General features: G+C 46.5%; 1 long non-coding RNA gene across 2 annotated transcripts in view; it reads right to left on the reverse strand.

The window, feature by feature from the left end:
- LOC146007543 (uncharacterized) overlaps nt 1-17,319 on the reverse strand; it is a 27,361-nt gene continuing 10,042 nt past the window's right edge. For both annotated transcript variants that reach the window (XR_014444351.1, XR_014444350.1), the window contains exons 3-5: nt 8,041-8,078; nt 6,954-7,031; nt 1-212 (exon numbers count right to left, since the gene is read on the reverse strand). This is a non-coding gene — a long non-coding RNA (uncharacterized LOC146007543). The remainder of the gene's footprint in view (nt 213-6,953; nt 7,032-8,040; nt 8,079-17,319) is intronic.

The raw sequence follows: 17,319 nt of genomic DNA on the forward strand, positions 1-17,319 counted from the left end.
TTTTCATTTTAATTAGATTTGGATTTTTTTATTTTGCGGTACAGAATATTTGTGGTGAGTAAGGATATTCCTGTGCGTCTCCTGAACGCTCAGTGTGACAGAAGGTTTCCGCAGAGTAATTTGTGCTTGTGGTAGAGCCGCCTCCGGTCCGGTTCGGGGTTGTACACACTGATGATGCTGAACATGTAGCGGCGGTCTCCACGCGACAGCCCCTGGAAGGTGTTACAGGTAGGAATAGGTTAGCGTTCCCTATCGCCTTAAGGTGCCCATACACTAGTAAGATTTATCTGCAGATCTGGCTGGTTGGGACAAAAACATGGTTATGGATGAGTGACAGTTTGTCAGTTTTTCAGCATTTCCAAGCAAATGGTCAACTGTCATTTGCTCTCATCCATAACCATGTGTTTGTTCCAACCAGACAGATCAGCAGATAAATCTGCGTGTGTATGGCCACACTTACACTACGTTGACTCCATTAAGGTCGACATACATTGTGTTGACCCCTGAAGGTCCACAGGGCTTAGGTTGATACCTGAAATGTGTTAACATGGCTAGAAGGTCGACACAAGCATTAGATCGACAAAGGAAAGGTTGACAGTCAAAACGTCGACATGAGTTTTTCACTTTTTTTTGGATACGATGTGCCGACAGGCGGTATTTTATACCCTACCATCCACTATGGTGTGGTGGGAGAAATAATAGTGTGCCGAGGGGGACGAGGTACACTTAAGAGTTCATGTCGACTATTTCGACATTCTGGGAAAAAAAAAGAAGAGAAAAACTCATGTCAACTCATGGGATGTTGCCCATAGCAACCAATATTTATTATTTATTTAGCACCTTCTAGAACAGGCATACATAAAATATGGCCCTCCAGCTGTTGTGAAACTACACATCCCAGCATGCATTGCCTTAGTTTTAGCATTCCCTAATAGCAAAACTGTGGCAAGGCATGGTGGGATGTGTAGTCTCACAACAGCTGGAGGGCCATAATTTGGAATTGCCTGTTCTAGAAGATAATATAATCTTATTGGTTGCCCCTAGAACTCCCATTTTAGCGAATTTACACCTAAAGGTGGATACACTCCATCCTCGGCTGATTGGTTGTGATGCCCCAGTTTAGTCGGGCAGTGCGTGGAACGAGCCATAACCATTTTTGAAATTGGCGCATGTAGAGCAGACAAGACGCGACCTGCCACCATTTCAGGAGCGTTAGGAGCCATTAATATGGTACCGCTGCTGTATTGGCACAGCTTACACACGTATACACTGGACGGCACGTTCTCCTGATATCGGGAGGACGGGGCGAAGATGTATAGATGTGTACCCATCACCATCATCAGCTGTATACAAGGGAAGGTCGATGCGAGTTTTTCATGTATTTTGTTGACGTGGACACTGTACCGCGTCGACACGCATGGCTTGCTGCGCTCGGCATGCTTCGGGAGCTATTTTATTTTCGCACGCGCCATAGTGTGGTATGAAATACCGACTGTAGGCACATGGCTCAAACAAAAATGTGAAAATCTCATGTCGACCTTTTCATTGTCGACCTAATGCTTGCGTCAACCTTTTGCCAAGTTCTTGGGAAGAGTTCTACAAAGAGGCTGGTAGGAAGAGCTTCAGGGGTGTATTTAATAAAGGTCGATTAAAATCGATCTTCACCGATGTTGGTCTTCTCGAGGCTAGGAAACACAAGTACTAACATTTTAAAATATAAAAAGTCATCTGTCTGTAGATGTGTTTTAGCCCTGGAAGCCAAACATCGATTTAAAATCGATCAACATCAAAAGATAGTAATAACAATCTACCAACATTAACCTTTATTAAACATACCCCGTATACTTTATACTCTCATCATGATAGGTTTTTTTATGTGGAGCATCCTACAAAAAACATTCACAAATGAAAAATTGAGACAAGTTGGGCCAGGTCACCAGCCTGCCAGCCTGGGGACATATTTAGGACCAGATGTATCCAGCTTCAAAAAGTGATAAAATGGAAAGGGATAAACCAGCCAATCAGCTGCTACCTGTCATGTTACAGGCTGGGTTTGGAGCTGGTGGGTGTGGTATAGGGTTCCGTCAGTCGGGATCCGGACTGCCTGGACTCAGACAGCATGGCGAGCGCAACAAAGCCCCTTGCAGGCTCGCTGCCCTCGCCACACTGCGGGCACAGTGGCTCGCCACCTATTCTATTCTCCCTCGAGGGAGAATAGCCGGTGTTTTAACAGTCGGGGTCCCGAAGTCGGGTAAATGACTGTCAGGACCCCATCCGGCACCCGGAGCTGGTTGTTTATCACTCTCCATTGTATTTTTGAAACTTGATACACCTGGCCCTTCCTAAAGGTGCCCACACACTAGAAAGATCTGCGATCGTAAGATGTGCGCATAAATTAGCCTTGAAATCTTTTGTCCGTCCTGGACAAAAGATTTCAGGCAAGCGCACATCTTCACCAAAGATTTTTCTTAAGATCCCACGTGCGTTCCTATGGATCTCTTGTTAAATCTTCTGATCTTTTGCGCAGCACGTAAGATCAGAAGATTCAGCTAAAGATCCACGGGAGTGCGCATCGGCCCGATATCGGCCAATTTTCGACCTATTATCGGTAAACATCGGCCGATTTATCATAAATCGGCCAATCGGCCCAAAAATCGTTTTAGTGTGTGGGTACCTTAAGGAACACTTTCAAAACCACCCCGTCTCAGAAAGTTCCTGCTGCTGGACTTAAAGAGGCTGTAATGTTATATACAAAACATACGTATATATCTGTACTACCTTTGGGAAGCCTGCTGGGACACCACTACACAGATCTCCATTTCCATATAGATATCCAAAGAGCAGCACACTAATTAACTAAGTACAACACTAATTAACTAGGTTCAACACATTTTCTAATTAAACAGTTTTTTTTGTTTTATGAAACGCGTTAAATATTCTGTAATAAGGAGTTGGATTGTAATTTATCCTAGCAGGAGTGACTTACTATTACACAAGATATACTTTTGTATTTAATATTATTGTCCCTTAACCCCTTCCCGACATTTGACATATATATACGTCATGGCCGGGATGTACTTCCCGACACATGACGTATATATACGTCATGACTTTAAACTGTCACCGCGTCTAGGGACGCGGTGACAGAGGGACGATGTCTGCTGTCCCTGACAGCAGACATGTCCCAGCATGCCCAGGGGGGGCGGCGATGCCTCCCCCCCGTCGGCGATCGCTGCGATTGGCTGTTCAATGTGAACAACCAATCGCAGCGTTTTCCTGTGTTACCGGCGAATCAGACGCTCGGTAACACAGGGATCAATCACCGCCGGGTGTGAGGGGGTCACCGGTGATGACCACACCTCACCCCACCTGCCCCCAAGGCTGTGATTGGTCCGTCGGACCGACGGACCAACGGACCAACGGACCAATCACAGCCATGGCGCGTGATTTAAACTAACGGTGACTGTGCTGCAGACGCCATTCCGGTCTGGAATTGCGTGCAGAGCGGTCACCGGCCACTCTGTCGTGCTATACATACCTGAACCTTGCCTGATACTTACCTGATCACCGCTGATCACCGCTGGTAGCATGCTGCCAGCAGCTGGATGCTTCCTGGATCTTGTGACTTCCTGTGTCCTGCTGCTGCAGTGTCATAGAGTCACAGATCGTGAGAGATAGTGAGAGATAGTGACAGAGAGTGATAGAGAGTGCTATATTTTGTGTCTGCTGCACCCCTTTTGTGCTGATCAGTATATCTGTGCTGATCAGCAACTTTTTTTTTTTTTTTTTTTTATATATATACCTGACAGTTGCACCAAAGGTTGTGCTGCCTGTGCAACTGACTGCTGCCCCCCCTTTTGTGCTGATCAGTATAAATTAACTGATCAGCAACTTTTTGGGGGTGCAGGTTTTTTTTTTTTATATATACCCTGGGGTCTTGCTAATGCCACATAGCACCCACCATTCATTCCACCAGAATCTGAGCTGCAAAATCCAAAAATCACTCCTTCCCTTCTGAGTCCTGCCATGCACCCAACTGGTATTTTTTGGTCACATATGAGGCATTGCCATACTCGGGAGAAGTTGGGGCACAGATTTTGGGGTGCTTTTTCTCCTTCATACCTTATGAAAATGAAAAATTTTGAGCCAGAACTGCATTTTTGTGTAAAAAATTTAATTTTTCATTTGCACAGCCCAGTTGTATCAAAATTGGTGAAACCCCTGGGGGTTTGAAATGTACACTATACCCCTAGTTGAATTCCCTGAGGGGTGTAGTTTGCAAAATGGGGTCACTTGTGGGGGGGTTCCACTGTATTGGTGCTTCGGGGGTCTTGCTAATGCGACATAGCACCCACCAACATTCCACCAGAATCTGTGCTGCAAAATCCAAATATCACTCCTTCCCTTCTGAGTCCTGCAATTTTTTGGTCACACATGAGGCATTGCCGTACTCGGGAGAAATTGGGGCACAGATTTTGGGGTGCTTTGTCTCCTTCATTCCTTGTGAAAAATGAAAAATTTTGAGCCAGAACTGCATTTTTGTGTAAAAAATTTAATTTTTCATTTTCACTGCCCAGTTGTACCACAATTGGTGAAACCCCTGGGGGTTTGAAATGTACACTATACCCCTAGTTGAATTCCCTGAGGGGTGTAGTTTGCAAAATGGGGTCACTTGTGGGAGGGTTCCACTGTATTGGTGCTTCGGGGGTCTTGCTAATGTGACATAGCACCCACCAACATTCCACCAGAATCTGTGCTGCAAAATCCAAATATCACTCCTTCCCTTCTGAGTCCTGCCATTTTTTGGTCACACATGAGGCATTGCCGTACTCGGGAGAAATTGGGGCACAGATTTTGGGGTGCTTTGTCTCCTTCATTCCTTGTGAAAATGAAAAATTTTGAGCCAGAACTGCATTTTTGTGTAAAAAATTTAATTTTTCATTTTCACTGCCCAGTTGTACCACAATTGGTGAAACCCCTGGGGGTTTGAAATGTACACTATACCCCTAGATGAATTCCCTGAGGGGTGTAGTTTGCAAAATGGGGTCACTTGTGGGGGGGTTCCTAACTTTTAGCATCTTATGGTGCCTAAAAAATAATCTCATAAAAAGGAGGCTCCAAAATCAAGTAGGTGCTCCTTCTATTATGAAGCCTGTGGTTTGGTCAACGTGCACACTAGGGCCACATATAGGATATTTATGAAAACAAAAGAATTGGGGGAATCAATTTTTAGTCACATTTCTCTAGTAAAATCTACTGTGTTCCTTAGAAAAATGTATTAAAATTGAAAATCTGCAAAAAAAATGAAATTTTGAAATTCCACCTACACTTTGTTTTAATTCCTGTGAAACACCTAAAGGGTTAACAAACTTCCAAAATGCTGTTTTGAATACTGTGAGGGGTGCAGTTTTTGAAATGGCATCATTTATGGGGGTGTCTCACATACAAGTCCCTCAAAGTCACATCAGAACTGAACTGGTCCCTAAAAAAATCAGTGTTTGAAATTTTCTTGAAAATTTGAGAATTTGCTATTCATATTTTAAGCCTCCTAGTGTCCAAAAAAATTAAAAGGATGTTGAAATAATGATGGAAACATAAAGTAGACATATGGTCTATGTTAGTTATTAACTATTTTGAGTGGTATGATTATTTGTCTCACAAGCAGAAAATGTAACATTTTGAAAATTGCTAAATTTTCCATTTTTTACGACATTTTGGCATTTTTCACAAAAAAACACAGACTGTATCGACCCAAATTTACCACTAACTTGAAGTACAATGTGTCACGAGAAAACAATCTCAAAATCACTGGGATAAGTAAAAGCAAAAAAAAGTTATCCCCACTTAAGTGATACATGTCAGATTTGAAAAAAAGGGCTCTGTCAGGAAGGCAAAAACAGGCTGCGTCAGGAAGGGGTTAAAACAATCAGCAACAACGTGGGTTGCTCAGTGGGAATATGGTCGCTTTTTCAACCCCATTTAGGTCGACATGCATTTTGTTGACCACTAAAGGTTGACAGGGTATAGGTTGACAATAGAAAGGTTGACATGCATTTTTAACAGCTTTTTTTTTTTTTTTAGCTGACGCGCCGACAGGTGGTATTTCATGCCCTACCATCCACTACGGCATGGTGGGAAAATCATGATGAGTGCGGTACACTTTGACAGTGTCCATGTTGACTGTGTCGACAGTCGGGACCAAAAAAAACTCATGACCTCTTGTTTGTCAACCTAATGCTTGTGTTGACCTTCCAACCCTGTCAATCTTAGCTATGTCGACTTATTTAATGTGTTGACCTAAATTTCGTCGACCCATATCCGCTCAGTGATCATCTGGACTGTTCGGGAAAGATTGTGTCAAAAATCCTTAGTGGGCTTATAAAACCCGGTACTTGTATATTATCACGGCGCCCGCGAAATCGCATGCAAAAAAATCGCATGCGATTTTCGTTCGTTGTGCTGTGATTTTGCGGCCGATTTGCATGGTGTTACATCCTGGTACACCCCCACTGTCCAAGTCAGCCTGATGCATGTCGAGCGGCGGCGGTACGCGTCCTCCCGACCTGTTCATACCCCAACTATCCACGTTGGCGTGGAGTTGATTTTATAAAGTGTGGCGAGCACACGCTTAAAATTACCCCGAAGCGTGGTGAGCGCAGCGAGCCCCGTGTGGGGACACGGAATACGCGTCAAGTAACCCGTGTGCACTCGCCACGCTTCGGGATCATTTTCCGCGTCCGCTCGCCACGCTTCAGGCTCGGTGGCTCGCTGCGCTCTCCACACTTTATAAAATCAACTCCATGCCGACGTGGATAGTGGGGGTATGAACAGATTGGGAGGACGCGTAACGCGGGGCTCGCCACGCTTCGGTCTGACGTGGATAACGGTCTGACATGAAATTGGGTGCCGTGATTGTACACAAGTACCTAAAACCTCCTCAGAGGGCTACTTACCCGCAATAATGGATCACGCTTCATAGCCTTTGGAATTGTACCATTTCCCAAGTTCTGTGGGGGCGATTCCACTGGTTCCTGAAACAGTTTGCAAATTAAGTAACGATACTGACATAGGCACCGTAGTGCAGCCCAATAAAAAGTCAGACACCAAACGCGGCAAAGTTAATTAGGGACATATTTATCAAGATTTATTTGGGGGCATACATTCCAAAAATACCTGTTGATTTATTTCGGGTGATATCTGCCAATTTCAAGTATTCCCTGCATTTTTCTGGGGATGAGAATTAGCAGGTACTGGAGATATAGGGGGTTATTCTGATTCACTCGCAAAGGCACAATCGCTCTCTAATGGACAAAACCATGTGCTCTGCAGGTGGGGCAGATGTAACATGTGCAGAGAGAGTTAGATTTGGGTGTTTTATTGTTTCTGTGCAGGGTAAATACTGGATGCTTTATTTTTACACTGCAATATAGATATCAGTTTGAAGTACACCCCCCACCCAAATCTAACTCTCTCTGCACATGTTACATCAGCCCCACCTGCAATGCACATGGTTTTGTCCATTAGAGAGTGATTGTGCCTTACCGAGTGAATCAGAATAACCCCCATAGTCCCCCATGTTCTGCAGCTCCCCCACAGGTTTTATTCTTATACAATAAATTAAAATGTATTATACTGAAAACAAACATATGCTCAGGGATGAATTCACACAAGGTCGAATTGCATTTGGAATTTATTGCATAGGCATCACAGTTATATGTATTGTGCTGAGTGAGAAGAAAATAAATATCACAGCCAATATATATACACAGCAAACCCATATAGCAGACCGCAATGTTAGTCTCGATACTTGAAAAACGTCCCAAAATATATTGTTACTAGTGTTCTATGGAAATGTCTTGCAACAGCCACCATTCCAGCCAAGACACGCCCATATGTGGAGATAGAAACGCCCCTTGTGGAGCTTGACACGCCCCTTTACCACACTCCCCCCTTTTACGGCCCATCCTGCCATTATCTCCCTGCTTCTTGTGAACTTGAATAAGTTACTGCACATGTAAAACTACAACCATAGTGTCTCACCATGTGGGCTGCCTGCGCGTCCTCCAACTGCTCTATCTCTGAAATATACAAAACGGTACAATACAAGTCTGTTTAATGCTGCGTTTTATTGTTGTCGTGTTATACAATGTACTTTGTAATGTAATTCACCATTTGCATCAGAGGACTGTGGCTAAACCACTGCTGCGGAGCTCAGCTGTCTATAAGCTGTCAGTATTTGCCAGCTTGTATCTGTTCCAGTCCTGGACTGGATTGGTTATCTACCCCAATCACCAGCTGGAAATGGACTTCCCTGTCTCATCACGCGTCCCTGGTTAGCTATCATGCTCTGCGGTTAAGCACTACATTTTATGATTACATTACATGCTGCAAAATGGACCATGCACAGGTCTCCGGAAATATGGTACCCGAGCTGCGTTCCAGAGGATACTTCTGTTTTGCATGCTTAAATCACTGAAAAATGGCTGCGGCAGCCATTTTTCCAGTGATATCTGCCACTGCGACATTCAACGGAGAGGTATTATCAAATGTATGCTGGGTGTTCAGTGTGTGGGCCCCACTGGACACAGGAGCCCATCTTGCATCCATTATAGATACACCAGTGGCTATGACCACTCTCAAAATGAGGATTTCATGGAAAATACTGACAGGAAGTGACCGCTTGGAGGTATTAATCATATCCGGTCGACGGAACGACGTTGCCTAGATCGACAATCTTGGCTAGTTAGATACCTAAAGATAGTTGACAGCATCAAGATCAAGGCCCTGTTTCTGATGTTGGGGTCTGCTTATGTGCGTATACACTAGGCTGGCAAACAGGTCTGAAATGGGCCCCAAGTCCATACCGCCCAACTTTCAAGGAGGGACAAATGGGCGTGCTTCAGGTGCGCGGCCTGAAATTAGGGGGCGTGGCTTGCAGAGAAAGGGGGCATGGCCTATAATCGTACCGTCCTGCGAGGCCATGCCCCTGTTTTGACGCTGTGAGTCTCTAGCCATGCCCCCGCCCCTTTGGCTGCCAGAATAGACGCTGTGCGCATGCGTACAGCGTCTATTTAGTGCCGGTCACCAACTTACAGGGGGGACTCCCAACTGCACCCCCTCAACGCCGCGGGACACTGCCGGCCACGGGAAGGATGCGGGAACGTCCACGTGGTATTCAGGACAGTTAGGTGGTATGCAAGTCACTTATCTGTCTTATGGCACAATAAAGATAGTGACTTGGTTACTCTACCCCTCTTTCCCAAAATGTCCCAATTAAAGTTGTCTGTAGATGCTGCGATCTCATTGGCTAATCGTATTTTTATTTCTTACTTATTGGACACACGCACCAGGAGCTTATAAAAAGATTGGATCCCTTTTCAGCATCCGCTGTGGCCGCTACACCCTTCTGCTCATGCGCAGATGGACTCCTGGGTAATCAACCTGGAAGTCCAGGAACCTGCGGCCATCACAGATCTTATTGGGAGAGCTTCCCTTCGTGATACTAACATACTGTATATCAGTAGTGCAGCTGCGTTTAGTATCGGCATGGTACTGTAAGTGGGGGAATGTACTACGCCAGGTTTGTAAATCCCACACCCACTGTCACCCACATTTAATAGCCTGCAATAAACCAATGGCAGTGAGGATTTGGCAATGTAGCCACAAGATTTAAAGGGGTATATTCAATATGTGCCGTTTCCGACAGCATTGAAGGCAGATTCCGACAAAACAGATGTGACTTTAAAAAACAAGCCGTATCTGTTTTGCAGGAAAAGGACGCGGATTGTAGAATTCACAGACATTGTTCGATAATCCTCCCCGGGGCCGGTGCCAGGTACGGCAGCGCCCCAGGCAGAGGGGGGGGGAGCACCCCGCCGCCTGCCTGCTCGCCCGCCGCTCACCTGCTCCGGGGGGTGTGTGTGTGTTGCGGCCGCTGAGTCGCTCCACTACAGGGGGGGGGGAGAGGAGGAGAGTTGCGGCGGAAGGGGAGTGGATGCGGCCGCCGCTACCGAGGCGCTCCATGAGGGTTAGGGTGTGGGGATGGTGCGGGTGCCGCTGCGCTCACCAGACTCCACGGGGGTTGGGGACATTGCGGGCACCTCTGCGCTCACCTGGGTCCAAGGGGGCTGGGGACAGTGCGGGCGCCGCTGCACTCCCCTGGCTCCATGGCGGGGTGGGGATGGTGCGGGTGCCGCTGCGGCACTACCCCTCAACTGGCTCCATGAGGGGGGCTCCCAAGTGCCGCCCTCCAGTGGCCGGCCCTGATCCTCCCCCATAATGATTCCCCCCATAGCATAATTTTTTTATAATTTTAAGGCAAAACCAGTTTGCTGTTACCTTAAAACAAACTTTTGCAATCTGTGTATGTGCGGCCATATTTGATAGAGCGTATCCGGTAGATGGATCGACGGCGTCTTGACAATCATGTGGTGGACCACTCTTGGCCGAACGCGTGCAAATGCCTTTAGATGCCTAAAGATAGTCAACAGCTTCTAAAGTTATGCTGGGTACACACCAGGACGACTAGGGCCCGATCCCCTCAATCTAGATCCAATTCCGACCAATTGGATGTAGATTGTGTGCTGATTGGGCCCTTTTCTGTCCTGGTGTGGACCGATACCGATCCGATGCGCGGTCCCGCGGGTCTGTCGGTCGTTATTGAGATCCTACCTGCTGCAGGTAGGATCTCAATGACGACCATACAGCCAGGTGCGGGTCGCCATCGGATCGTGAGCAGGTCGGACGAGACACTGACGACCCGCTCACGATGTGCATCGTGAGCGGGTCGTCCTGGTGTGTACCCTACATAAGACTCAAGCCTTGGATCGACAGGAATGTTAACAACAGTCCCAAGGTCGGCACGGTGTTCCATGTTCTTTTGCTTTAGACCACCTTGGTTCATGCTTTTCCATCCAAGTGGACATAGGGTTAGATCATAATAGTGTGCCGAGCGTAGTGAGCCGTGCGAGGGGACGCTGTACACTTATTGGTGTCCATGTCGACATAAACACCAAAAAACGTAAAAAAAACTTCTGTCAACCTAGTCGATCACGTTCCCTTCGATCTAACACTTGCGTCTAACTTTCATTACTGTCTATCTAGACGCTGTCGGCTGTCTTTAGGGTCTAACTGGAATTGTTCGACCAAGAGTGGTCATCCACGTGATTGTAGATCCAGGCGGTGTCGATCCGCTATGGCAGAACCCTGTATAATACAGCAGTTACCTGATTTGTACTCCCTCTGTCCTCAGTCCTTGCTGGGGTTGTGTTGTGTTGATAGATCAGCCGGTTGTCAGTGAGTTACCAGTGTGAGGGAAGGTGGAGTAAGAAGAAAGGTAAATGTACACTGTACACATTAGCAGCATTCCTGTAACTACAATGCATATGTGGGTGTGTATATAGATATATATATATACATACCTCCCAACATGACCCTCTCCAGGAGGGACACATTGCTCTGTTTCTGGACTTCTCCCTTAATTAATGATTGCCATCACCTGTGGTGAAGCACCTTTCTTATCAATTAACCTGTGTGAAACAGGTGATGGCAATCATACATTAAGAGGGAAGTCCAGAAACGGAGCAATGTGTCCCTTCTGGAGAGGGTCATGTTGGGAGCTATGTATATATATATATATATATATATATATATATATATATATATATATATATATATATATGGATTCAGTATTAAATCCCGGCGGTCGGAATCCCGGCATTCAGAATCCCGACGCTGGAATCCCGATCGCCGAAATCCCGACATGGGGGGACGTGGATCGCCCCCCCTTGCGGGCTCGCTGCGCTCGCCACGCAGCGGGCCCGGTGCCTCGCTACGCTCGGCACACTAATTTATTCTCCCTCCGGGGGTGTCGTGGACACCCCCAGAGGGAGAAAGTGTCGGGATTTCGGCAATCAGGATTCTGAACGCCGGGATCCCGACCGCCGGGATTTACACTGCATCGGTTGTGCTCATAAGTTTACATACCCTAGTAGAATTTGTTATTTTCTGGCCATTTGTCAGAGAATATGAATGATAACTCATAAACTTTTCTTTCACTCATGGTTAGTGGTTGGGTGAAGCCATTTATTGTCAAACAACTGTGTTTACTCTTTTTAAATCATAATGACAACAGAAACTACCCAAATGACCCTGATCAAAAGTTTACATACCCTGGAGATTTTGGCCTGATAACATGCACACAAGTTGACACAAACGGGTTTGAATGGCTACTAAAGGTAACCATCCTTACCTGTGATCTGTCTGCTTGTAATCAATGTGTGTGTGTATAAAAGGTCAGTAAGTGTCTGGTCTCCTGAAAGACCCTTGCATCTTTCATCAAGTGCAGCACTGACGTGTCTGGATTCTGGAGTCATGGGGAAAGCAAAAGAATTGTGAAAGGATCTGTGGGAAAAGGTAATTGAACTGTATAAAACAGGAAAGGGATATATAAAAAGATACCCAACCAATTGAGAATTCCAATCAGCAGTGTTCAAACTGTAATTAAGAAGTGGAAAATGAGGGCTTCTGTGGAAACCGAATCACAGTCAGGTAGACCAACAAAAATTTCAGCCACAACTGCCAGGAAAATTGTTCGGGATGCAAAGAAAAATCCACAAATAACTTCAGCTGAAATACAGGACTCTGAAAAATAGTGGTTGTTTCAAGATGCACAATAAGGAGGCATTAAAAGAAAATGGGCTGCATGGTCGAGTCGCCAGAAGAAAGCCATTACTATGCAAATGCCACAAAGCATCCCGCTTACAATACTGCAAACAGCACAGAGACAAGCCTCAAAACTTCTGAAACAAAGTCATTTGCAGTGAGGAGACCAAAATGTAACTTTTTGGCCACAACCATAAACGTTACATTTGGAGAAGAGTCAACAAGGCCTATGATGAAAGGTACACCATTCCTACTGTGAAACACAGAGGTGGTTTGCTGATGTTTTGGGGATGTGTGAGCTACAAAGGCACTGGAAAGTTGGTCAAAATTGATGGCAAGATGAATGCAGCATGTTATCAGAAAATACTGGGGGAAAATTTGCGCTCATCAGCCCGGAAGCTGCGCATGGGACGTACTTGGACGTTCCAACATAACAATGATCCAAAACACAAGGCCAAGTAGACCTGTCATTGGCCACAGCAGAATAAAGTGAAGGTTCTGGAGTGGCCATCTCAGTCTCCTGACCTCAATATCTTTGAGCCACTCTGGGGAGATCTCAAACGTGCAGTTCATGCAAGACAGCCCAAGAATTTACAGGAACTGGAGGCTTTTTGCCAAGAAGAATGGGCAGCTTTACTGTCTGAGAACATAAAGAGCCTCATCCACAACTACCACAAAAGACTTCAAGCTGTCATCGATCTTAAAGGGGGCAATACACGGTATTAAGAACTGGGGTATGTAAACTTTTGATCTGGGTCATTTGGGTAGTTTCTGTTGTCATTATGAATTAAAAAAGAGTAAACACAGTTGTTTGACAAGAAATGGCTTCACCCAACCACTAACCATGAGTGAAAGAAAAGTTTGTGAGTTATCATTCATATTCTCTGACAAATGGCCAGAAAATAACAAATTCTACTAGGGTATGTAAACTTATGAGCACAACTGTATAGATAAGGTGTGCCCAAACGAAAAGGTGCACCTGCTGGGTGCACCTGTGCACCTGCTGAGTGACCTGGTACATGTGTCAGTGAGTAATGAGTACACCTGTGCACCTGCTGGGTGACCTGGGAAATGCGCCAGTGAGTAATGAGTACACCTGTGCACCTGCTGGGTGACCTGAGAAATGTGTCAGTGAGTAATGACTACACCTGTGCACCTGCTGTGTGGCCTGGGAAATGTGTCAGTGAGTAACGAGTACACCGGTGCACCTGCTGAGTGACCTGGGAAATGTCAGCGAGTAATGAGTACACCTGTGCACCTGCTGAGTGACCTGGGAAATGTGTCAGTGAGTAATGAGTACACCTGTGCATCTGCAGGGTGACCTGGGAAATGTGTCAGTGAGTAATGAGTACACCTGTGCACCTGCTGGGTGACCTGGGAAATGTGTCAGTGAGTAATGAGTACACCTGTGCACCTGCTGTGTGACCTGGGAAATGTGTCAGTGAGTAATGAGTACACCTGTGCATCTGCAGGGTGACTTGGGAAATGTGTCAGTGAGTAATGAGTACACCTGTGCACCTGCTGAGTGACCTGGGAAATGTCAGCGAGTAATGAGTACACCTGTGCAACTGCAGTGTGACCAGTGAAATGTGTCAGTGAGTAATGACTACACCTGTTGATACCCCCACTATCCAAGTCGGTGTGGAGTTGATTTTATAAAGCGTGGCGAGGGGAAAACGATCCCGAAGCGTTTTTCGCGTCTCCTCGCCATGCTTCGGGCTCGGTGGCTCGCTGCGCTTGCCACGCTTTATAAAATCAACTCCGCGTCCACTCGCCACGCTTCTTTTGCCAAGAAGAATGGGCAGCTTTACCGTCTGAGAACATAAAGAGCCTCATCCACAACTACCACAAAAGACTTCAAGCTGTCATCGATCTTAAAGGGGGCAATACACGGTATTAAGAACTGGGGTATGTAAACTTTTGATCTGGGTCATTTGGGTAGTTTCTGTTGTCATTATGAATTAAAAAAGAGTAAACACAGTTGTTTGACAAGAAATGGCTTCACCCAACCACTAACCATGAGTGAAAGAAAAGTTTGTGAGTTATCATTCATATTCTCTGACAAATGGCCAGAAAATAACAAATTCTACTAGGGTATGTAAACTTATGAGCACAACTGTATAGATAAGGTGTGCCCAAACGAAAAGGTGCACCTGCTGGGTGCACCTGTGCACCTGCTGAGTGACCTGGTACATGTGTCAGTGAGTAATGAGTACACCTGTGCACCTGCTGGGTGACCTGGGAAATGCGCCAGTGAGTAATGAGTACACCTGTGCACCTGCTGGGTGACCTGAGAAATGTGTCAGTGAGTAATGAGTACACCTGTGCACCTGCTGTGTGACCTGGGAAATGCGCCAGTGAGTAATGAGTACACCGGTGCACCTGCTGAGTGACCTGGGAAATGTCAGCGAGTAATGAGTACACCTGTGCACCTGCAGTGTGACCAGTGAAATGTGTCAGTGAGTAATGACTACACCTGTGCACCTGCTGTGTGGCCTGGGAAATGTGTCAGTGAGTAACGAGTACACCGGTGCACCTGCTGAGTGACCTGGGAAATGTCAGCGAGTAATGAGTACACCTGTGCACCTGCTGAGTGACCTGGGAAATGTGTCAGTGAGTAATGAGTACACCTGTGCATCTGCAGGGTGACCTGGGAAATGTGTCAGTGAGTAATGAGTACACCTGTGCACCTGCTGAGTGACCTGGGAAATGTGTCAGTGAGTAATGAGTACACCTGTGCATCTGCAGGGTGACCTGGGAAATGTGTCAGTGAGTAATGAGTACACCTGTGCACCTGCTGGGTGACCTGGGAAATGTGTCAGTGAGTAATGAGTACACCTGTGCACCTGCTGTGTGACCTGGGAAATGTGTCAGTGAGTAATGAGTACACCTGTGCATCTGCAGGGTGACTTGGGAAATGTGTCAGTGAGTAATGAGTACACCTGTGCACCTGCTGAGTGACCTGGGAAATGTCAGCGAGTAATGAGTACACCTGTGCAACTGCAGTGTGACCAGTGAAATGTGTCAGTGAGTAATGACTACACCTGTTGATACCCCCACTATCCAAGTCGGTGTGGAGTTGATTTTATAAAGCGTGGCGAGGGGAAAACGATCCCGAAGCGTTTTTCGCGTCTCCTCGCCATGCTTCGGGCTCGGTGGCTCGCTGCGCTTGCCACGCTTTATAAAATCAACTCCGCGTCCACTCGCCACGCTTCTTTTGCCAAGAAGAATGGGCAGCTTTACCGTCTGAGAACATAAAGAGCCTCATCCACAACTACCACAAAAGACTTCAAGCTGTCATCGATCTTAAAGGGGGCAATACACGGTATTAAGAACTGGGGTATGTAAACTTTTGATCTGGGTCATTTGGGTAGTTTCTGTTGTCATTATGAATTAAAAAAGAGTAAACACAGTTGTTTGACAAGAAATGGCTTCACCCAACCACTAACCATGAGTGAAAGAAAAGTTTGTGAGTTATCATTCATATTCTCTGACAAATGGCCAGAAAATAACAAATTCTACTAGGGTATGTAAACTTATGAGCACAACTGTATAGATAAGGTGTGCCCAAACGAAAAGGTGCACCTGCTGGGTGCACCTGTGCACCTGCTGAGTGACCTGGTACATGTGTCAGTGAGTAATGAGTACACCTGTGCACCTGCTGGGTGACCTGGGAAATGCGCCAGTGAGTAATGAGTACACCTGTGCACCTGCTGGGTGACCTGAGAAATGTGTCAGTGAGTAATGAGTACACCTGTGCACCTGCTGTGTGACCTGGGAAATGCGCCAGTGAGTAATGAGTACACCGGTGCACCTGCTGAGTGACCTGGGAAATGTCAGCGAGTAATGAGTACACCTGTGCACCTGCAGTGTGACCAGTGAAATGTGTCAGTGAGTAATGACTACACCTGTGCACCTGCTGTGTGGCCTGGGAAATGTGTCAGTGAGTAACGAGTACACCGGTGCACCTGCTGAGTGACCTGGGAAATGTCAGCGAGTAATGAGTACACCTGTGCACCTGCTGAGTGACCTGGGAAATGTGTCAGTGAGTAATGAGTACACCTGTGCATCTGCAGGGTGACCTGGGAAATGTGTCAGTGAGTAATGAGTACACCTGTGCACCTGCTGGGTGACCTGGGAAATGTGTCAGTGAGTAATGAGTGCACCTGTGCACCTGCTGTGTGACCTGGGAAATGTGTCAGTGAGTAATGAGTGCACCTGTGCACCTGCTGTGTGACCTGGGAAATGTGCCAGTGAGTAACGAGTACACCTGTGCACCTGCTGGGAGACCTGGGAAATGTGTCAGTGAGTAATGAGTACACCTGTGCACCTGCTGGTTGACCTAGGAAATGTGTCAGTGAGTAATGAATACACCTGTGCACCTGCTGAGTGACCTGGGAAATGTGTCACTGAGTAATGAGTACACCTGTGCAGCTGCTGGGTGACCTGGGAAATGTGTCACTGAGTAATGAGTACACCTGTGCATCTGCAGGGTGACCTGGGAAATGTGTCAGTGAGTAACGAGTACACCTGTGCACCTGCTGGGAGACCTGGGAAATGTGCCAGTGAGTAATGAATACACCTGTGCAGCTGCTGGGTGACCTGGGAAATGTGTCAGTGAGTAATGAGTGCACCTGTGCACCTGCTGGGTGACCT

Source organism: Crinia signifera, chromosome 6 (genome assembly GCF_055691185.1).
Source record: "Crinia signifera chromosome 6, ASM5569118v1, whole genome shotgun sequence".
Classification (NCBI taxonomy): domain Eukaryota; kingdom Metazoa; phylum Chordata; class Amphibia; order Anura; family Myobatrachidae; genus Crinia; species Crinia signifera.